Source organism: Prorops nasuta, unplaced genomic scaffold (assembly GCF_024137725.1).
Source record: "Prorops nasuta isolate Cenicafe-Biocafe unplaced genomic scaffold, Cenicafe_Pnas_1.2 PNAS00013, whole genome shotgun sequence".
NCBI classification, from domain to species: Eukaryota; Metazoa; Arthropoda; class Insecta; order Hymenoptera; family Bethylidae; genus Prorops; species Prorops nasuta.
In genome coordinates, this window is record NW_027116810.1 from 3,322,769 (window position 1) to 3,346,650 (window position 23,882).

Consider the following 23,882-nt stretch of genomic DNA (forward strand, 5'->3'; position numbering starts at 1 on the left):
AGATTCGTTCATAATCATTTAAGTTGTCTATTTCTTCTGGTACGTTCCGTGCATCCAAATTGTTCAAGATACACGTAGGTGGCATAATATTAAAACGAATTTTACTTTTACAGTATTGATAAATATAAGCAATATCATTGTTCCAATATAAGTTGTTCACTCGAATAAAATGATTCTACTTAAAACAGGGAGACTCAGTTGTGCGAGGTTTAAGATTCAATGAAATTACAACAAATCAATCACACTTGCATTAAAATTAATCCTTTATATTTGATCGTACCTTTTCTGAAGGAAAACCACGAACACGGTGGAAACCCGATACACAACACACAGAAACTTATGTACTAATACAATGCAGTTTACAAGGAAATCACAAAGCAATTAACAACTATCACACAACTCTTCGAATTCGCTAGTTTGTATCTATCAATTTGTGATCGATCGTTCGCACTCGAGATCTGCACCGCAATGCCAACGTTACCAACTCCGCCATTTTGATTATACTACGGTGTACAGTGATGTCAGTGATGCCAGAATCAAGTTTCTAGCAACAAAAATAAAGTCAACCGCTAGCCAGCAGCAGTATAGAAAATTCGAAGGGAAGAGGTATATATCCCTTCCCTTCAAATTTTCTATACTGCTGCTGGCTAGCGGTTAACTTTATTTTTGTTGCTAGAAACTTAATTCTGGCATCACTGACATCACTGTACACCGTAGTATAATCAAAATGGCGGAGTTGGCAACGATGCGCAATGCCATATAAAAATCCGGCTTCTCCCCACCTCTCACGCTTCGGGCCCTTACGAATGGTTTCTGCTTACGGTACGCCACCTCTAACCAATCAGCTTCGTCGACGGTCTCTATCTGATCTCTTCTAGCGGGAATTACGAATGCCGAACAATCATTCTCTTTATAATCTAAATGCTGCAACAACCTGCTTCAAAGTTTCGAGCCATACGTTTTTTTGCAAATTTTTATTCTCTTTACATTTCTCTCGAAACATAACTTTTCGCAAGAAATGCATGGCCATTTTAGTATATCAATAGAACGTTTTGTAAAAACTTTGAAGGCAAGAAAATATTGAGATTTTATGTCAACTTCATTCAAATTAATTTCTGTAAACTTTTCTTTATGTACTGCAGCATTTTTTTGGGCTTCCTTCGATATCTCTTGAAGTACATTGACGTCATTTTCATTCAAAGCTTTGTCCAAATTAAGTTTTGCATCTAAAGCTATCAAATCGTATAACAATCTTTTAATGTACCTCACTTCAGGAAAATGAGAAGACAATATTTGTGTTGCTATAAACTTTGATCTACAAAGCTTATAATTTATATAACAACCATGTGAATGGCTGAGTTTGTTATAATTTACTTTATTAGAACAACGGTTTATATCTGTTATAAATTTGTGTAATTTGTTTAAGGTACATTATAATAAATTTTCATAAAATTCTTTTAAATCATTTATTAAATTGGCATCTTTAATTTTACAAAGAAAATTACAATGCCATGTCTTCTAAGTTTTATATTTTGATTCCAAAAGAGGCATGATATTAATACATTTACCCTAGGAATTCATTACAGTTTTAGTAATATTTCTTTCTAAATCTCTTCTAGTAGTAGGAAAATCTTCCCCTGTGCTCACAGAGAAATCTAAATTTGCTTCAAGAATTTCACTCATTGCATAATAAGAAGTTTCATAGAAATATTGTTCCGAGGAAGCAATATGCTTCGACAATCCACATAAAGAATTTACTTTATTCATAATATCTATAGAAGTACATTGTTTAGACCGAGTTACAGAAACTTCGGCCTTTTGTTTGATTTCTTTTAAATATTTCTTCATGCTCATAATATACGAATTTCGAGTATATAAACACCATTTTATTACGCGTTCACCTTCCATTCTACTTTCTGTTAGTGAAGGAATGCCGAGAGTTTTTGTTAAATTTTGTACGTACCTTTCAGCAGTAAACTTTAACGCTATATTATTGTTTTGTCTATTAATATGATTGTATTTCTTAATAATTTTCTTTGCGGCATAAAGTTTTACTGATTTATTAGTTTGGTAGTATATTTTTTTTCTTTTCAGTATGGTTTCTTTATTTAATTTGTATGAATTTTGTCTCCTTTCTAATACAGCTTCTCTATTATTATCATATAATAATTTCATTTTTTTTATTCTAACTTCTTTATTTATTTCATGTGATATTTTCTGTTTCTTTAATTTAGCTTCTTTATTCGATTGATACGATAATTTCTGTTGCTTCAATTTAGCTTCTTTATTTGATTCATACGATAATTTCTGTTTCTTTAATTTAGCTTCTTTACTCGATTCATACGATAATTTCTGTTCTTTTAATTTAGCTTCTTTATTTGATTCATAAAATCTTTTTCGTTTTCCTAATATATCTTTTTTATTTAATTTATAATATACACGTTTTGACATTAATACATTACTTCGTTCATCATCATAATTAAGTGAATAATTATTATGTTTAAACTGTTTCGGATCTGACAAAATATCGTATTCACAAATATTTGTCAAAGCGTGTTTCTTAGATGTAAAATTTAAATTTGAAATATTTTTAAATACACTAATTTGTGTATTTTCGGAATTGAAAGTGAAATAATTTGATTCTTTCTGTACGTCGCTTTCTATACCATTAGTATTTTCATGCACATTATTCACTTTAGTAACTTTCTTGTTTTTAATTTTTTGCAAATATTTAATGTTAACTTCTTGCTCAGTTTTATAATTATTACTCGTATCTTTTTCTTGAAATAGTACTTCATCTTTATTAATTACAAAAATACTATGGTCTGTTTTAATACTTAAATTTATTTTCAAATTATGCTTGTTATCATAAACGTTTTTATTATCAATAATAACTCTGTTTACTTTATCATTTTTTCGCTTTTCTTTTATATAAGTAGAAGCTTTTTTCAACCGATCTAAACGTTGTACTTCATTTTCCCTTTTTCTTAATTCTCTCATTCGAAAAGCTGCTTTATGACGATTTTGTAATACGTCAAAAGTATCACTTTTAACTTTTTCATTTTGTTTTGATATAATAGGAAAATGGTCTAAGCGATTTGATTTTAAAATCTGTATTAAATGTTGACGCATTAACTTTTGATCATATAAAACCTCATTTGGTTTAATATTGTATAAAAGAGACGTTGCGAATGCTATAGCAAACACTCCACAATCATTTCCGTTTCTTTACGATTGCACTACAGGAAATATAACTGATTCATTGTTAATATTATAAAATGGAAACAATTTTTTAAGAAATATCTCATTATGGGCATGCAATCTTTTCCTATTCAATGAATCAAAAATATATATTGATTTACCATCATAATAAGAGCAAACCCAATGACCACCTTGATTAGATTTAAAATCATCACAGCTGTGTAATATCTGAATGTTTTACATTTTTTTGTACACTTTTAATATTATCAGGAATCTGAACTAATAGTTTACTTCGATATTTATAATTAGAGCACGATTTTAGTATATAAAAAAAATGACCCATGTGCTCATCCTCCAACCATTGGCCATTTTTAATGATTTCTTCATTTCTAGCGCAAAGCTTCATGGTGGCTGTTATCAATAATTTGTATATTATACCAGTAAATATACAAAGGTTAAATTGGTGACAATATTTAATATTAGTAAAAAATACGTAATATTATAAATTTTTAATTGGCGCTTTTTAGCCGACCAATTCGTGCTTTTTTGCAAGTATATGGCCGGTTTTCAGCAGGCGTATTAAGAAAGAGAGGGAGAGAGAGAGAAAGAGAAAGAAAGAAAACGAAAGGAGGAAAAAGAAAAAAATACCTTCCCCAAAATTGTCTGAGGATCTGAAAGAAAGTACAAAAGGATACTTGATTAAAAAAAAACAATAAATAACAGAATGATTCAAAATAAAGTCATTGACTTATTTAATTTTATTATTTATTATTTATACAGGGTGTATCAGCAATGATGCTTTTAATTTTAACCATATATCCTTCGGCATAAACTAAGTCGAAAAGTCCTATATTATAAGATCCGGATAAACATCATTGCTGAAATAAATCAATTTTAAACCGATAAGTCAGGGTTTTGATTCAACGGAAAAATTGCTTCACTTTCACTTTTGTTGACAGTTCCCCTTCAAAAACAAAAGAAGTTTGTACTTCTTCGCCGATCCGTATTGTCGTACACGCATATACACATGCATGCAACTACGCCGATTATTAATATTACCTCCTAATGTTTCACATTCCTGATCCTGATGCTTGGGAAATTCATTTTCTGACTATTTTTAAAAGGATCCTCGATAGCACCCATTTAGTTGAAAAGTCTGGGGAATAATACGGCTTTATTCATAGATTAATTTTCAAGTCGTTTTATCTTTTCGGTGATGCGGCATATGAACTGCTCTAAGGTAGTCGAAACATAAGTATTTTATCATAAAAGCTATTATAAAAAATTGTATGTTTTTCTGTTTTTGTAAGTCTCAATGTTATTTCAGGTAGAACAGTTTGCTGCATCATTGGAAGATCAAAATGACTCGAAAATGGATTCTCAAGTAAGGCCATAGTCCACTAGAAATATCGATCTAAGTGGAGAACTTAAGGGGTTCTTTTAAGAATAAATAAGCCTTTTTTCATTTTATGAGTGGACAAGCCAAAAAATTAAGAATAATTTTTTGTTAATGCTGTAGATTATTATTCATAGTCTTTGCACGCTCTTAGATACGAGAAGATTTCAGAAAGAAGTTAATAAATGCTTATACTTTTCGCTTCACTTTTTTATGATTTGCTTGGTGAACTGTAAAATATTTCTTTTTGATGACCATATCAACTTCTAGTCACTATAAACTAGAATTTGACCTAGCAATTGGCTAATTTTACTGACAAGTTCAATTAGGCAGACACTATGCAAAAATTACTAGGCAAAAAGGCAAAAAGGCAAAAACTATGGCCATTCTACGACATAAAGAAAAAATTATCTTTAATTTTGTGGCTTGTCCATTCATAAAATGAAGGAAAGGCTTATTTATTCTTAAAGGGATCCCTCAAGCTCTCCACTTAGATTGAAATTTCTACAGAAGACTATGGCTTTACTTGAGAATATATTTTCGAGTCATTTTGTTCTTCCAATGATGTAGCAAACTGCTCTATTTGATAAAACAGTAAGATTTTCAAACAGAAAAAAAATACAATTTCTAATAATAGCTTTTTTAATATAATTCTTATCGCTTGACTACCTTAGAGCAGTTCATATGCTGCGTCACCGAAAAGATAAAACGACTTGAAAACTAATCTATGAATAACACCGTATTATTCAACCGACTTTTCAATTAAATGGGTGCTATCGAGGATACCTTTAAAAATAGGCAGAAAATGAATTTCATTAGCACCAGGATCAGGAATGTAAAACATTAGGAGATAATATAAATAATCGGCATAGTTGTGCGAGCATGTGTATATGCGTGTGCAATACGGATCGGCGAATAGGTACAAACTTCATTTTTTGTTTGAAGGGGAATTGTCAACCAAAGTGAAAGTAAAGTAATTTTTCCGTTGAATCAAAGCCCTGATTTATCAGTTTAAAATTAATTTATTTCAGCAATGATGCTTTTCCGGTGTTATAGTGTAGGACTCTTGACTTAGTTTATGCTCAAGATTATGTGGTTAAAATTAAAAGCATCATTACTGATACACCCTGTATATTTTCCCAATTCTCAATACAAATAGTTACTTTGTTTTAACCAAATAAATGCCATGAAAATTGCCTTTCAGATAAATCACTTTATTTATGCCAAATAGACGAAGTTTAAATTAAAATATTTTGTTATTTTAATTGTATCAAATATTTGGTTTAAACAAATTTCTTTATTTTTTATATTAATATTTGTTGGTTTTTATAATTAAAAATATTATATTCAAATAAACAAAAATGCAAATAAATGTGTTCATTAAATCCAAACGATTTTCCGCTTAGTATGTGTATCCGAAAGGTATATACTAAAGTATAGAACGCGCCATTTCTGGCACTGCCTGTATATTAACTTGGCGTACAGACGCCGCCATATATAGCGTTCTAATTCAGTATATTTTCCGCGCAGCTTTTGTATATTATGTGTATGCACAGAGTATTTTAAAATACGACGGCATGTCTGGCGGTATCTGTACAATGACCGCCACTAATGGCCTGCAAGATTTTTTTGATGCGTTTAGGAACCTTATCACCTCATGGATTTTTCCCCGCCTGTAGCAGTTTCTGCAGTGAAAGACTGGAAAGAGTATAGGATATGTATGATAGGCTATCCTTTTTTATATGCCTTAAAGAGAAAGAAAGAGCCTTATTCCACGTTCAACGTGGTTTCTCCAGGCCTTCGTTTCATATTTTCCTATCTCGGACGTCGCCATTGCGCTTCTCTCTCTAACTAATGGATTTCAATCTGCGTCTTTGTCTAAAATAATTCTACACCACTGGGTGATTTTTTGGTGAGTCTATACCACTGGACCTATCTGTGAGTCTTGTGAGAGTAGTGAAAAGTGCAGAAATGTCAGTCTGACAGAGCGGATTTTTAATCAAACGAGTGTTAGTATAAATTGTTAAAGAGTTTTAATTTGCTGGAAAATATTAATCAGTTATAGTGAAGTTATAAATTTTTTAATGACTTTTCTGGATTATCGAAGAAAACAGGTATAATAAATTTTGTATACTTTTAAAAACTTACATTACATATTAAGGAAAAATGTAATATACTTTTTGCAAAAATTAACTTAATATATAAAAATGTATTAAACAAATAGATTCATGAATTTATATAAGAAATACATAATAAAAAATATTATTAAAATTTTTTCAATGAAATGCAGATCCTTTCATATTTATTATCATATATAATTAATTGATAAAATTAGTGCTAATTATAATGTCTCTTTTCCCAGGTGTAAAGGTTCTACGGCAGGTTCTACCAAGAGTAAAGTGTATACGTCATGCTGATTTCAACCAGAGGAATTAAGCAACGCTAAGGAATGGAACACAGATTCAGATAGTATACGCAGCATGCTCTCCACATCTATAAAAGCCAACCTGTTTTCTTAGATAAGTAATATTATTGATAATCATATATAAAATGTATTCAAACATGATCCTTTGTAGTTTCTCTTATGTTTCGCAGGTCAAATTTTCTAACAAAGCTGCTGAGCTACATCCAATGGATGAATAAAAATTAGGCCAGGCTATGTGTCAATTCTGCTGCTTCGAATTTGGAATCTCCATGCAGAAACGAAATTCGAAATATTAAAAAAAATTTGTTATTCAAGTATTATTTAAATATGATCTAAGTGTATCAATATGGCAATTACCGGTAGTAAATTTTCAAAGTTATTATATCTAAACTTATTTTCTTTCCTATTTTATGTTCAGTAAATATTAATAGATTTGGCTATCTGTATTCGGTTTGAATAACTGTCCTGCATTTTAAATGGAGACTAATAAAGCAGATGAACTGCATCCAATTGGTGAATAAAAATGTGGCCAGGCTATGTGTCCATTCTGTTGCTTCGAATTTGGAATCTCCATGCAGAAACGAAATTGGAAATATTAAAAAAAGATTTGTTATTCTGGTATAATTTAAATATGATCTAAATGTATCAATATGGCAATTAATAGTAGTAATTTTTCGAGCTTGTTATATCTAAATTTATTTTCTTTGCTGTTTTAGGTTCAGTAAATATTAGTAGATTTGGCTGTCAGTATTTAGTTTGAATAACTGTCCTGCATTTTAAATGAAGATGGAAGAAAATTTTATATATTGAAAGTAGGATACAGGATAATGAATTAATCTTTCAAAATACTTTTCTTTATTTAGATTACGTTTATATATTATACTGTGAATTATAACAGATATATCGTAATGGGTATATACATTTTATACGCGAAGGCATATAATATATTTCTTTTATTTATACAAGTAACAGTATTTATAAAATAGTTAAGGCTCGCGAATGGGGTCATTTTAAAAAGCTAATATATATTTAAACATACTCGCAGGAATAATTTTGTACTGTTCTTGATATCCTTCCAGGTTTAATGCTTGCGTCAAATTTCTAGTTGCCACTAATCTGAAAATATCTGCCTTCTCCTCGAATTTTATTTAAATGATTACCATTTAGCAATATGCAATGTAAAGCTAAAAATATCGTTAAACGAAAGAAGAATGTCTTCTGCCTCCAATAATAGTATTTCGTCAATCAAAAGAATCGGCCAAAAACTATGAAAACGAAACGTGAAGCTTAGTATTCGTATTAGATATACAAATTGTTCAATAACACCATCTATATATAAATATACGTCATATGCCCCCCTCTTCTCTTTCCAGTCACTCAATGTAGAAACTGGTCCAGGCGGGGAAGAATCCATGGGGAGGTATGGTTCCTAAACGCAACAAAAAAATCTTGCTGGCCTTTAGTGGCGGTCATTGTACATATAACTGTCTTTGTTTCTTTCCTCTCAGTCTATCCTTCGCCATTTTCTCACCATTACGCTGCTGAAGCCACAAATTGAGCCAACGATAGAAGTTTTAAGCATGTTTATTTATCAAGATATGTGATTGATTTTTAAAGTGATTGTAATATAATTATATGTTAACTAATATATTTATTATTAGATTGTGTTTAAAATGAGCATATTTGTGAATAGTTATCTTGGAAAATAGTGAAAACTGTTTGAACACCGATGTGTACATCAACAGTGAGAAAAGAGGTTAAAAAGCAAAGAGAACCTTCAATTATTAGATAAGTAAAAATTTACTAAAGATAAATGGTACACATGATTTGAACTCAAATCTATGTATACTTTGTGACTATTTTTGATGTTTTAGGTACTAAAATTTAGCTTTTAGAGTGAAATAAGGACGCACACACAGGCGCTATTGAATATTGTCATTACACGAGTAAGTTAAATAAAAGATACAAATAATATTAAAATCTTAGTAATTCGTAAAAATTTTGATTTGAGAAAATCATGCTAGTTCGCAATCCTACAAAGATTGATAAATATCTTATATTTTAACTCTTAAAAGACACATCTCCCTAAAATTACATAAACAGCATGCAGTTTTCGGCATCTAAGGGTATACCAAAATCTACATTGTTACAGATGTGAAATATGCATTTGCTGGGAAGTGGTAATAGAATGAATATTTTTATGAATACTTTAAAAAATATATAAATTAATATCCTGACCATGAAATATCTGGGACGTTTTTAATTTAGTACAATTAACTAATATACTCAACTTTTACTGCGTGTTAAAAATCTATATGGCAGTTTAAAAGTTAATTACTGTAAATATTAAATATTTAACGAAATAGTAGTAAAAATCATGCCTATCTATATATAAATCATTAAATATAACCAATTGAAATTTATTTTGAGAATTAAGTGGTCGAACCCGTTGAAAAAGAGAAAGTAGCGTCTCGACGGTTATATATGAACTTACCGTCGCAACACTATCATTTCTCTTTATATTTTAAACATGTATTTTTTAAAAAATAAATACATTCACTGCTTAAAAACAAGATATTATATCTTTAAAGATATAAAATATATTTTTTAAAATGTTAACTATGAATATTATTATTTTATAATAAGAAAAATTAATCTCCTTCTATATGTATTATCAGGTAGCTCACAAATTTTTACATGAAATGAAAACATAGCAAAGATATGTATACAAAAATGAAATCTTCAGTTATAAATGTGAAATATTTCTAATAATCACAAATAATAATGATGATAAACTTTTTTATAAATTATACAAAAGTATTTAGAAAAAAAATATTTAATTAATTCTGCCAGAAAGCATATGAAACTCTTGATTAAGTTTACGAAGCAATTTGAAAGGATTATATATATTAGAGTTTCAATCCTTGTGACTTTTAAGACACAAAGTGCTATGATAAAAGGTTAATCAGATTTTAGAACACTTATGACAAAACACCCTTATAAACTCTGCTTCCTATACTAATATACCAGGATACTCAAACACTGTTAATAAATAGTGACGCTAATAATTAATTGCATGTAAAATGATAATCTGAATATTTACGAGATAAATAACTAATAACTTTAATTTCACAGTGTTCTTGCACAATTCATAAAAGGGTATTATCATAAAATTCGGTTAAAAAGCTACATAGCAAAATCATATATCTCATAAGACTGCTGTAATTGAAAGCAGGCCATTCTGAATAAATCATGGAGCTGTTAAAATTGAGAAGACTATATTTTAAACATTATTAATACCCAATAATCATACCAGTTGACAACTATTGATATTTTATAATATATTTAATATAAAAAATATACATTCATAAACATTCTGATCAATACCACGAATGCACAAAATGGCTAATTTTTAACCATAATTGTCTTATAAAAAATATAATGAAACTATGTACATGTTTCAAGTAAATCTCATCATAAATATTGTCTATGAATTGCCTCAAATTAAAGTTAGTAGTAATTTAGTTACAAATATCTACACATAGATCAAACAAAACTTGTATGGTTAAGTGTAACACAATTTACAAAAATAACTTATCATAAGAATTTCAATTCTTGTGACTATTAAAATAGTTCAGAGAGTTTCCTAGTACTGTGCTCAGACACATTTTACTATTGTAATAAACAAACACTTCATCACTAATTAGAAAGTTAATACTGAAATTTTAAATAATAGTTAAACTGTTAAGTGAAGCAAAGTATTTCACTTTTATGTTTGAATCCTATGTCATTTTATTATCTGTATTTATCAATGACTCTTCAAAGAATAGATTCGAATAAACAAAGAAATATTTTCACCGTAAAAATCTAACAGATAAGTAAATTAATAAATACAGGTAATAAAATGACATGCAATCAAGCGTAAAAATAAAATATTTTTATGGACTCAAAGTTTTAACTATTTTTTAAAAGTTAAGCGTTAACATTTTAGTTAGCGTTGAGGAGTATTTTTATATCAATTTGAAAATATGTGTAATTAATAGAAGAACAAATTCCTAAGCTACTTTAAGGTTTAATTAATTATGTGGTTACCTTTTGATTGCGTTCTATGTAGTTTGATTTATGAGCCCTATTGCTTCTTTGACAAACTTGTCAATTTTAGATATGCTTCCCACTGCAGTAATTTCAAAAGAATATCTAATATTGCGTTTCCTTGCTTTTCACAATGTATCAGATAAGTAGCATCACGTTCCTATAATAAGTGATGTCTCATTAATGTAGCGTCATACTCTAGTAGAAGGGACTTGTGTATTAGTTTGCTAACCTTAATTTTATTTTTATCCTGAATACTAAACTTACCAATATTATAAATCCATCAAATGTGCTGCTAATCACCTATTCCCATTTATGTTTTGTATTGATTATATTTATAGCACTGTTAAAACCTGGTTGATCAGAGCTATCGTGCCACTCTAGTAAAGCAGAAGCTATTTCTAAATCACCAAGTGTGAAACGCAACACAAAATGTTTTCTAATAGTTAATAATGTCCAAGTCATTCACTATACTTATAGCACTGTTAAAACCTGGATGATGAGATCTATCGTGCTTCTCCAGTAAAGCAGAACCTATCTCTAAATCACTATATAAAGCGCAGCCAAAGATGTTTTATTTTCCAAGTCAGCACCTATTATTCTTTTTTGGCAAAATGAATTTTTTGGGATGACACCAAACTTCAAACTATGAAATGATGTCTTAGCTTTGGTTTGAAGTCCACATGAAGTTTACACTCACAGATGGAAAGATTTAGGGCTAGAAACCTAAGAATTCGAAACCAAAAAAGCAATGACCATTCTAAATAGACTACAATTTCACGTAAAAAATGGTAAATTACCATATAACTTACCTAGTTTATTTTCGGAATATATTGATTTCGAGCTCCCGATAATGAAAACTGCTTATTTGGCTTTGAATTTTTAGGTTTCCAGCACTGCACTTGCGAACGTTACCAAACCTTTAGTGGCCGCTGTAATGTGAAAAAATGCAGGGCTAGAAACCTCAGAATTTAAAGACAAATAAGCAAATTTTATGTTCAGGAGCTTGAAATGAAGACACTCTGAAGTAAAATTAGATAAACTGTATGATAATTTACCATTTTTATGTGAAATTGCCATCTATTTAGACAGATCACTGCACTTTTGCTTTCGAATTTTTAGGTTTCCAGCACTGCATTTGGGAACGTTTCACTGACCCTATAGTGTTATTTGACTATAGCACTTACTATACATTATTATAATTGATAAAAACTGTAAATACTTAAGTTTTAATGATTATTTTAACTTAATTGCTTCTATTATTCATTATAAATTTTATTTTACTCAATTAAACTCGATCATCACTTTTAATACTTAAATAGAGAGCAGTAATTTTGCTATAGTCTAATCATAGGAAATCTACTGTGAGTGCATAATCTATTAAAAATTCAACTTTGCAGCTGCATAGGCTATAGTGTGCTTCTTTTCAAAGATGTCCGACGCCGGTCAACACGTTGAAAATATAAGCTCTTAATTTTATATAATGTTTCTTATATTTAATTAAAATCAATTAAATAAATTACTAATTTATGCCGTTTGTAATTACAGCAGCTGCTACAAGACGCGGATTGGGATGGTATGTAGCTAATCAATACAAATTAATTAAGTACTTTTATGAATGCATGCACATGGTTATGTAATAATAGATTAATATTAATATTTTAATTATTTTTAGAGCCAATGCCAGGGCCATCAAGGGGACACGAAAGGGGGGGGGGGGGCGGCAAATTTTGCCCATTCCCCCAACTCAGCCCATGGTGCAGGCACCTAATAATGGTAAGTACAACAAATTTTTAAAAATATAAAATAAAATAAAATTAAGATAATAATAATGTGTATGTTTTTTACAACAGTGCCGATACCAGCTGCGATCATGCAGCCACCGCCATCTCCTCCGCTGCCACCACCACCACCACCCCCGCCACCAGTAGAAGGGTTAGAACCCGTAGGAGAAGGTAATGGTAAGTGACTCAGTAATTACATTAAATAATAATTATTTTAATAACTGTTTTTTTTCAGGCGGGCGACAACATCAGCGATCCCGCAGGGCACGATGGTGGAGGCGCCGCGACACAGGCTTCAGAAATATAGTCAAGATGATAGGCCAGTTGGCAAACGAAGCCTATGGGCAAGGGGCTAGGGGGGGGGGGGGGGAAGGGGTCAAGGCCGTGGCCGTGGTCCTGGCCAATAAAAAAAAAATTATTTTTATAATAAATAATTATTCAAGTTTAATTATTACTTGTTCGTCATTTACAATCCTTCCTAATCCTTTTCCCACCTTTTCGTAGCTTAATATTAAAATAAATGAATATTAAACTTTTATTATTACTGTTCGTCATTTACAATCCTTCCTATTCCTTTCCCACCTTTTCGTAGGTATAATAGACCAAATTTCTTAATAGTAGTTCTTTTATTATGAAATTCATTATTTAACAATCTGAATTCTTCGAAGAGAATAGTATTTTAAAGAAACATGAATCATCTCATATGCTTATCAACATTTGACTTTTTAATAACATCTGACTGCGAAACTTCAGTAACTCCATCAGTTGCTTGAGGTGATACAGGGGCAAGACTGGACAAGCAATTCGCAAAGCTTTAAATAAACTACAATCAAGCATATAATTAATGCTGACATTTTCGTTTTGCAAACCACATTTCTTTTTAGCACCAATTACTGTCACATTTATGCTGCTAATTCTTGACAAAGGTGACATAGGAGATACATTAGCGAGTCGTCCTTAGAACATTTCCTGTGCCAGAGTCCTCAGATGTTCGTTTCGCTAATTTCTATACACTGTTGAAACTGGTCGGATTTCTGGTGCTGCAAAATGAAGTGGAAACCATTAATTTTTGGACTGAGTTTCAATTCCGAATAAACGTGCATTTTTTCATACATATCAATGACCAGTATACTGCCTTTGGCCTAGAATACTAGCATAGGTAACAGAGGAAAACAATTAACAGTTATTAACTCAATTTTTCAGAATTTCATCCAATGAGTCTCATCCTTAAATTATGGCTGAGCAATGGATGACGTTTTTCTGAATATTGGCTTATTCTTACTTTGCCAATCTTTAAATGCTTTCATCCTTGCCTTCTTCAAGTACCAGAATGCAGGAGTGAAAAGCCCAATGTTTGATTCAACTCCAATAGCCAATATGTGAGCGAACCTTCTTCCTTGGATTTTTAATTCAATTGTACCAAATGTATTTAAGTCAAAGCACAAGTATACTATTTGCTATAAAACACTTGCACAGTGACTGTAAAATACTAAATGATAACACTATGAGTAAGCCTGAAATCAAATTCATCATTTAACAATCTTAATCTTCAAAGAAAATAAATATTTCAAGGAACATGAAACATCTCAGTTACTTACCAGTATTTGATTTTGCCCCATCTCCATTTTCTTTATTGCTTGGTGACCTAACTTCTGTAATATTAGGTTGTCTTCTCATCTTTTGTAAACATCTACTATCGTATAATTTGTTCAAATCCAAATACTGGTCAACTTGTATTTTACATAAATGAAGATTCTTTGCAATGTTTCACATCTCTCAAATAAGCATTGCCATAATTTAATCTGAAATATTTGTTTGTATATATATGATATAACCTATCGGATAGTTACAATCAATATCAGTTTAAAGAAAACAAAAAGCAAAACATGCATTTGATTATGATTTCAATACTTGAAAGTTTAGCATATGATTATTAAGTACCTTAACAACTTCTTTCAATTAATATCCTCCTGATAATGACCGATGCACATTAATGTTAAAAGCATGCTTCTCATTGGCACAGAGTTGTAAATATTAATCTTATTTAATCCAGTCAGTTCTATCCTCGTCAATGAATATGAAAATGTTCTGTCTTAATTTATTCTGGAAAAGAAATACCACAAAGTATCCTACATCTTGTATTGTAAAATATAATGTTATACTTATCTAATTCGCGAATTCTTCAGTCACTGTGTAACGAAGTTCTCCGTTACGTATGCGAGATACCGAATAAAAAGTATAAAATCTACCGAAGAGTGGATATTATTAATCCCTACATTACCGACTCGTGAGATATAGACCAGGAGATGGTGACATAAAAAGTGTTGTCATTTTTTACACTTTGGAACCTATTTTAAAAGTTAATTTTTAGTATAAAAATGAGAATTATTCCAGTATGGCAGGCCGCCGAAGGGGCGCATCGTCCTGGCACTATATTCAAGTTGTCAAAAATGCAATAATATCGAACGATTTCTTACACATTTGTTCTAGTCTTACAACTTCAATAAAGAGACGAATATTCCTAGAAAGGGTTGTCATACTGATTCCATTGGGCGGGTTGCCTGCCATACTCATTTAAATGTGTTGATTTTATAGCAGTTTGAAATCGATTTTTTACAGGCTAAATATTTATATATTTATTATTTTTAATTAATTATTGAGAAATATAGGTTTGTCATACCGTTTACAGAGGGCTAATTACCTGCCATACTTTAATAAATATTTATATATATACAGGGTGTTTCACGTAAGGCGCCCCAGCTCGAAAAGAGAACTTAGAGCGCATGGTGGGGGCAGATGCATCTAATTGGCCGCGGTTGGAGAGAGAGAGAGAGTAAGAGAAAGAGGACAATAGTTGACCAAAGATGACTGGTGTGAGCGGGGAAGGGAGGGGCAGCGATACGCTAGGCGTATCGTATACCAATGTATAGCTCTTTCCTTCTCCAATTATTATTTCTCTCTTGATCCTCGATCGGGATAGGGATGGGAGAGCAATACGCTAGGTGTATCGTCTAGTAAAGGATAGCTCTATCCTTCTCCACGTTATTCCTTCTCTCTTCCTCCGCGGCCAATTAGATGCATCTGCCCCCTCCATGCGCTCTGAGTCCTCATTTCGAGCTGGGGCGCCTTACGTGAAACACCCTGTATAAGTCCCCTCGAGGAGGGGAGATAGAACATAGAGTCTGGCTTAAACGCTGGTTACGCGCGTCAAGCAGGCTGCGCGAATGTCGTGCGCAGACTGTCATAGCAGGCAGTCGGAACGCGACCACTGGACTGTGCTGATGTGTCCGTGCGTGCTGGTGAGCGCGTGACGCGGCACTCAGCAGCCATGGGTCCGTTAGCGTATGTGAGGCATGTGCTTTAGGCCAGCCTGCACGTACGTCACGACTGGATACCGGCCAATGCATAGTGGGCTGTGCAGGGGCGTAGTTAGCCCGTTGGAATGTGTCCCGGTGCCCTTCGTAATCCCATAGGCTTGCGCTATGGCTGGACGGGCCGCGAACATTGCCTCCGTGGTGGTCCGCTCCTGGCAAACTCTATGCTTGGCAATGATACCGCATGTTCTCGCACTCCTCACCACCACCTGTGTGTGGGTGGTGAGGGATAAATATATGCCCCTCAGCAGGTAGGTCTACGAGGCTCGGACTTCCGTAAGGAACCCTCCCCTCTCTCCACGACCTAGCATACTGAGCGACTCTGGCTACCGTCCAAATGCATGGCCGCATGACCGTATGAGATGCATAGAACATGGAGTTGAAAGACTCAAATGATAACGTAGGGTTGTTAGCCACTCAACTGACCAACTGGCGCCCTGATACCGATAGAAAAGGACGGGCGAAGGTAATGAGTAAACCCGTAGTGTGAGTGGCCCCTCACACTGGCTGGAATAACGTTACAAATGTTAATTGAATTATTTGTGATTTTAGAAATTAACAGATGCAATATTGCACCACGATGAATAACCTCACTGCATTAAATAAAAATAACCTCACATTACAATTTACACAGTTCAATATAGTCGCCGAATTGACAGTTCACAACCATATATAGTTTGATCGTTGAGCATATTATGTTGGAAGCGTTGTGAAAATGACGTCATTTTTCTTAGCGACCAACTTTAGCCCGAGACATACATTCTGGCTGGAGAAGAAGAAGTAGATTATGAAGGAAAATTTTATTTCCGATATATATGGGGCGTTCCACGCCAAATCGAACACCCTTGGACTTTTGCATTTTTGATTTTTTCGATAATTTTTTTCCTGCTAGTATGGGTTAAGGTTAGCCTCCATGATTTTTTTCAAATTTTTTCATGAAGCCATGCGGGAGATTTGAATTTTAGAAAAATTATGGTTTTTGTCAACACTTTTTTTTTAAATACTGATAACTCCGCGAATTATTATCGAAATTGATTGTATTTTTTTAATATCTTCGTTTTTAAACGTACTTTTTAGTAAAATTATTTAAAAATTAATTTCTTCAATATTACTATGATATTTTCCAGTATAAACGTAATATTTTCATTTTTAACAATGTTTGTATCGATCGATTTTTTTCAAACTTTTTTTATAAAAAACTGTATTTTTTTTTACAAATTTCAAGACTAGTCTCATAATGGGCAAGCTTTGAGAACAATTTTTTTCTTCAAATTTTTAATTTTTATTTTTCAATTATTCGTGCTGATAAATACCTGAAAATAGAATTTTATACTGAGCAACTATTATTAATAATCATTTTTTTAACCCCTAGTGATTATCAATTATTTATAGTGATTTGGGATAAAAGATGTACAAAAATAAAGCATTTATTATACTTCGTTGAGTCTTTTTTATTAAATATTATGACATTTTCTACAAATTTATATAAATAGTCAATTCGAAATTCAAAGGATACAGTAGGAGGAGCAATATGAGTCTATATGAGTCAGTATCGTCTTTCATGATCGGTAATCAAATTTGAATTTAAATTAATGTAACTGTAATGATGCAACCAACGCTGATGGAATGTAAAAAATTCCCTAGATATGAAACTGAACTATGTGTGGGAGATTAACTTAAGTTTTATTCAATATTCTTTATAGATTAATCTGTAAAGATTACTGTTCGAAACTTAAGTTAATGTCGCACAAATAGGTCAATTTCAAATCTAGGGAATTTTTCCATTCCACCAGCGTTGGTTGCATCACTGTAGCTACATCAATTAAAATTCAAATTTGATTACCAATCATGAAAGACGATACTGACTCATATAGACTCATATCGCTCCTCCTACTGTATCCTTTGAATTTCGAATTGACTATTTATATAAATTTGTAGAAAATGTCATAATATTTAATAAAAAAGACTCAACGAAGTATAATAAATGCTTTATTTTTGTACATCTTTTATCACAAATCACTATAAATAATTGATAATCACTAGGGGCTAGAAAAATGATTATTAATAATAGTTGCTCAGTATAAAATTCTATTTTCAGGTATTTATCAGCACGAATAATTGAAAATTAAAAATTAAAAATTTGAAAAAAAAATTGTTCTCAAAGCTTGCCCATTATGAACTAGTCTTGAAATTTGTAAAAAAAAATACAGTTTTTTATAAAAAAGTTTGAAAAAAATCGATCGATACAAACATTGTTAAAAATGAAAATATTACGTTTATACGGGAAAATATCATAGTAATATTGAAGAAATTAATTTTTAAATAATTTTACTAAAAAGTACGTTTAAAAACGATGATATTAAAAAAAAATACAATCAATTTCGATAATAATTCGCGGAGTTATCAGTATTTAAAAAAAAGTGTTGACGAAAACCATAATTTTTCCAAAATTCAAATATCCCGCATGGCTTCATGAAAAAATTTGAAAAAAATCATGGAGGCTAACCTTAACCCATACTAGCAGGAAAAAAATTATCGAAAAAATCAAAAATGCAAAAGTTCAAGGGTGTTCCATTTGGCGTGGAACGCCCCATATCAAGAGACACGGTAGTGTCTCGACGGCAAGTACATATAAAAATAGATAATGACATGTCTATACCGCCGAGCACTACCGTTAACTTATACAGTAGGTTTGGCCGCCTCATTTTTCAAACCGACTTATTTCCTTGAATGATCCACTGTCATGATTTAAGTAAAGCTTTCCTTAAACTAGTTTGGAACCAGCTTTCATTTAAGACCATGAACATTAAAAACGGTTCATGCAATCCAGAGATCTCATACTGAGTTAGCTATATATATATATCGAAAATTGAGATTCTTCTCCTTCATAATCTTCTTCTTCTTCTTCTCCAGCCAGAGTGTATGTCTCGGGCTGAAGTTGGCTGCTTAACGTAGGTTTAGTGACGTCAGTAGACGTAAACGTAAATATAGTTGCACACAATCGTAAACAGTGTGTCTGTGTGTATCTCCTAGATATATGTTTTACTTCGTTTATTACGGTAAATCAGGTTAAGCTGCAAGATTGACAGTATTAACCTTAAACCAATTTGAACCTAATTATGAAATAAATAAATGAAAAAACATGATTAGGCTGTTTTTCTTTAAATTTGATGAGGTTATACTCATTAAAAGGATTTTTAATTACATAAAGGAATTAACAGATTAGATAAGTATAAAAATGAATTTTATGATATAAAATGTAATATATTTTCTGGTACTTTGTGTGATTTTATTGCAGATTAAATAGTGATGTGTTTATTATCTGACTGCTAAGGGTCGAGCTGTGTGGAGTGAAAGATTAAAATATAATATACACCGGTCTCTTGATTGCTGAGGATGAAACTACGTGGATTGAGTTGCTGAGGATAGAGCTGACTGGATGAAGTAAGATTAATATTTATATATTTTTAACACTGCCAAGAAGAAGTATACTGTCAAAATTTATGTGCATCGGTGATTATTCAGAGTATATATAAATTGCAAGAAATTGTTAAGGTATTTGAAAACCATATGCTAAACTTCCAAGTACTGAAATCATCAACAAAATACATTTTTAGTTGTTTCTTCTCTTTAAACTGATGTGGGTTTCAACTGTCCGATAGGTTATACCTTTGTCAAGAATTAGCAGCATAAATGTGACAGTAATTGGTGCTAAAAAGAAATGTGGTATACAAAACGACAATGTCAGCTTTAATTATATGCTTGATTGTAGTTTATTCAAAGCTTTGCGAATTGCTTGTCCAGTCTTGCCCCAATATCAACTCAAGTAGTTGATGAAACTAGTGAAGTCTAGCAAGGTCAGATGGTGGTAAAAGTCAAATGTTGATAAATAGAAAATGTAAATTAATTAAAACATACATTTTACTTAATTATTTTTATATGTTGAAAGTATGTTATTGATTATGAAAAATTTAATAAAACTTTTATTATAGTGAAACTGAAAACATTAAACAAGCAGCCGGGGCATTAATTATGAAGTTCATTTATGCATAATGCATTACAAATATCAATAAATTCAATGTGTTGACTGTGATATTTTTTCAATATTAATATAATATTATATTTTTAGTTAAGCGCTGCTGTTTCAAAAAATGAGAAGTGTGGAAATTTTCTTTAAATTCTGTAGAAAAATTAAAAGAATTATTTAATTTTTTAAATATTATACTCTTACAAAACGTTATGAAATCCCACAAAAAACAGACTTCGCCTGTAAAAAAAGGCGGCAAGTACATAAACCATTTAGCATAAATAATATAGTAAAATTATCCAATTAAAAAAAGTAGTGAAATCCAAATATTAGGCAAGTGAATTTTTTCACCTTAGCAAAAGTTAAATTTAAAAAAAAAAGGAACAACAAAGTTACTTGCCGGGCCCGTAATGTCCATGCACAGTGAGAAATAGAATCGTCTGTGGTTCGGCTAACTTCACTCTGTATTTTAACATGAAATTTGCTGTACTACGCTATAGCTGAATCTCACACACGATTCAATTTCCCACTGTGCATGGACGTTACGGGCCCGGCAATAACTTTGTTGTTCCTTTTTTTTTTCAAAAATTTAACTTTTGCTAAGGTGAAAAAATACACTTGCTTAATATTTGGATTTCACTACTTTTTTTAATTGGATAATTTTCCTATATTATTTACGCTAAATGGTTGATGTACTTGCCGCCTTTTTTTACAGGCGAAGTCTTTTTTTTTGTGGGATATAGCTAACAGAGAATGAGATCTCTGGATTGCGTGAACCGATTTTGATGTTCTTAGGCGCAAGTGAAAGCTTTTTCAAAACCATTTTATAAAAGCTTTACTTAAATAATGGCAATGGATTATTCGCGGAGAAAAATCGGTTTGAAAATTGGGACGCCCCAACTAGTTGTATAACAGAGTAGTGCCTCGACGGCGATATAGGCATGACTTTTTCTACTTTTATGTACTTGCTGTCGAGACACTACGTGTCTCTTGATTAGAATAATTAATTTTCTAGTTTATAAGATTTCGAATTTTCATAAAAAAGGGTGGATGCAACATGTCACCACTCATGTTTTTAATTTGCAACGATTAGCAACATACCAAAAACAATTTTTAGAAAAAGGAAAAATGCCACATTATTTGAAGCATGTCAAACTATGTTTTTTCTTAAAAACTATTTGTTTGGAGCGGCCCTCATCTCTTGGCTGAAAATGCCAGCTGATACTGTCAGCATTCTTCAGCGTTATATCTAACAAGAAGCCGATTATTTCAATGACCTTTAAATTTGTTTTATTATTTCGAATCAGGTATTCTTACAGCAAGTTATCTTTAATATACGATGATAATAGTTTTGAAAAGGTACGTATCCTTTTTATCGAAGTTTTTCAATATTGAAGGCGACATTTTGCCGAAATGCAGACGTTTTCCAACAGAAAATTATTTACTTACGCAAGAAACTTTTACAAATTTTTTGGAATCATGCATTATTACACCAAAATGAAGCTAATGCTAGGAGACCAAATGACGACAGGGTGAAAACTGCTGCTATCTCAAAATATCAATAATTTTAGGAAATTGGTTTATTTTCAAACTGAAATCAATGCACTTTCATTAAATAAGTATTGTTGTTATAAAAAATTGACTAAATAAAGTAATTATTCTCATCATAGTGAAAAAAAGTGATTTCACCATTATTAATTTATTTCTATTTTTCCTATGTAGGAAATTTTTCTAAAAATATGAAAGTTGTATCAATAGAAAGGATTTTTAATGCCCAAGAGAATAAGCTAACTTTCATGAGGTAACAAAAATTCATTAATGGCGAGAAAAACCATAAGAGCGGTATGTTCGTGTTGCTCGAAGTTCTTCTCAAGTATACCTTCTCAAGTATACATCTTTATTACGGTATCGGGGAAATTTGTTAAAAAGATGAGATTGATATGAAAAGTTATTTTTTTTAAGCAGAATAAAATGCATAAAGTTTTTTGAGACAGCAAAAATTGCTTCGTAGTGAAAATTGGAATAACATAGATAACCTACTACCGAAGGACCATGTTATTTTACATGAGATAGTGTTTTTTAACATGAAGAAATTTTGGCTGCCTCGACCAATCAATGCATTCTGTTTTGATTGGAAACTCTTATTTGATCGTATCACTTTTTTTTTTTAATTTTCCTGCTACCTCAAATAGTAATGGTAGTGGGTCAATGTCCTACTTTTCGGTGGGGATAAAATGGCGGCGAGATGAGTTAATTTGTACAGAAAGTGTGAAGTCTATGTTCATTACACGAAAGTGGTTGAAAATGAATGGTATTGAGATCACGCGGTTTCTCGGTACATTCACTGTCAAAAGTACAACAGAGAATGGTCAAACTGTCAAATAGATATTTATAACAGATTTTGAAAAAGATAAAGTTTTAAATATTTATTCTGAGGATATTTGTGATTGACAAATAAGTGATAACAGGATAAAATATTGAGATAAGTAATTTGATATCATAAGAATAAATTGAATTTATTTAAAATTAAGAATAAAAACTGTGTTATTTCAAATTTGTTACAGATAAGAAGGAAAAGGAATTATGAAATAATAAGGAGCAATATTTATATTTCATTTGTATAAATAAGAAGAAGAGAATCTGAAGTACTCGACAGAAGATAAATCTCCATTTAACAGGCGTTATTTAGTTGTTAAGCCTAAGTTTAACAAGAGAAGTATTAACTCTCTCTAAGGTACAAGGAAATGGTATGAGGTAAATGTATTGTATCATAATAAATAGTTGATTATTTGGCTTTAATAAAGTAACAAAATGAAAAACAGATTTTAGAGTAAAGTAAACATTACACCTTGCAGTAAGGAGACAATAAGATGCAGACTGTAATATATCATCAACTGGTCACTCGTCCTCTCTTTAATGCCTCTTTCGCTTTGAAAAGATAGGATTCAAAATTGTCATAGGTTTTAGAAAGAGAAGTAGCATGTCGAATAATACTCCATCCAGCAATATTATTGGCTAAGAGATCTAGTTCACCTGCTCGTTCATTATCATCCATCTAGGGTAATGCAAATGCTTCTTCTAAATGCTTTACGATCTTCTGATTATGCAAACATATAGGTTGGTCCTCTTGCACATCTTTGAAGATTAAATTTTGTCTTTACAGTTATTTGAACTTGAGAATAAATTGTGGGAGAATTGTAATCAATATCATTGAGGTTAAATTTACAAAAAAAACAACACAGATATTTATAACGTACTTACATATTATTGCTAAAGTAAATTTTGTATGTCAAATTAATCAATACATTATGTTTTTTCAGATTGAAGCAAAAAATTGATTAATATAATATAAAAAGATGTCAAACTGGAGAAAAGGCAAAAAAAATTCTACAAATTCTACTTCAATAAAAATGGTATTGCATGATCAGGAAGAAGAGAAAGAAAAGATTATAAAGGAAAAGGATGAAATAAAAAAGAAAGAGAAAATAATAACATGGAAAGTTGGTGCAATTGATCAAGGTTCTTCCATATAAATTTTGCAATTAATACCAAACAGTTAAGTAAGGCCGAGTTACTTCAAGTT

General features: G+C 31.3%; 1 protein-coding gene across 1 annotated transcript in view; it reads right to left on the reverse strand.

Moving 5' to 3' along the window:
* The window catches only part of LOC136778025 (opioid-binding protein/cell adhesion molecule-like), a 1,000,824-nt gene that overhangs the window by 262,124 nt on the left and 714,818 nt on the right, over window positions 1-23,882 (reverse strand). The window lies entirely within an intron of this gene.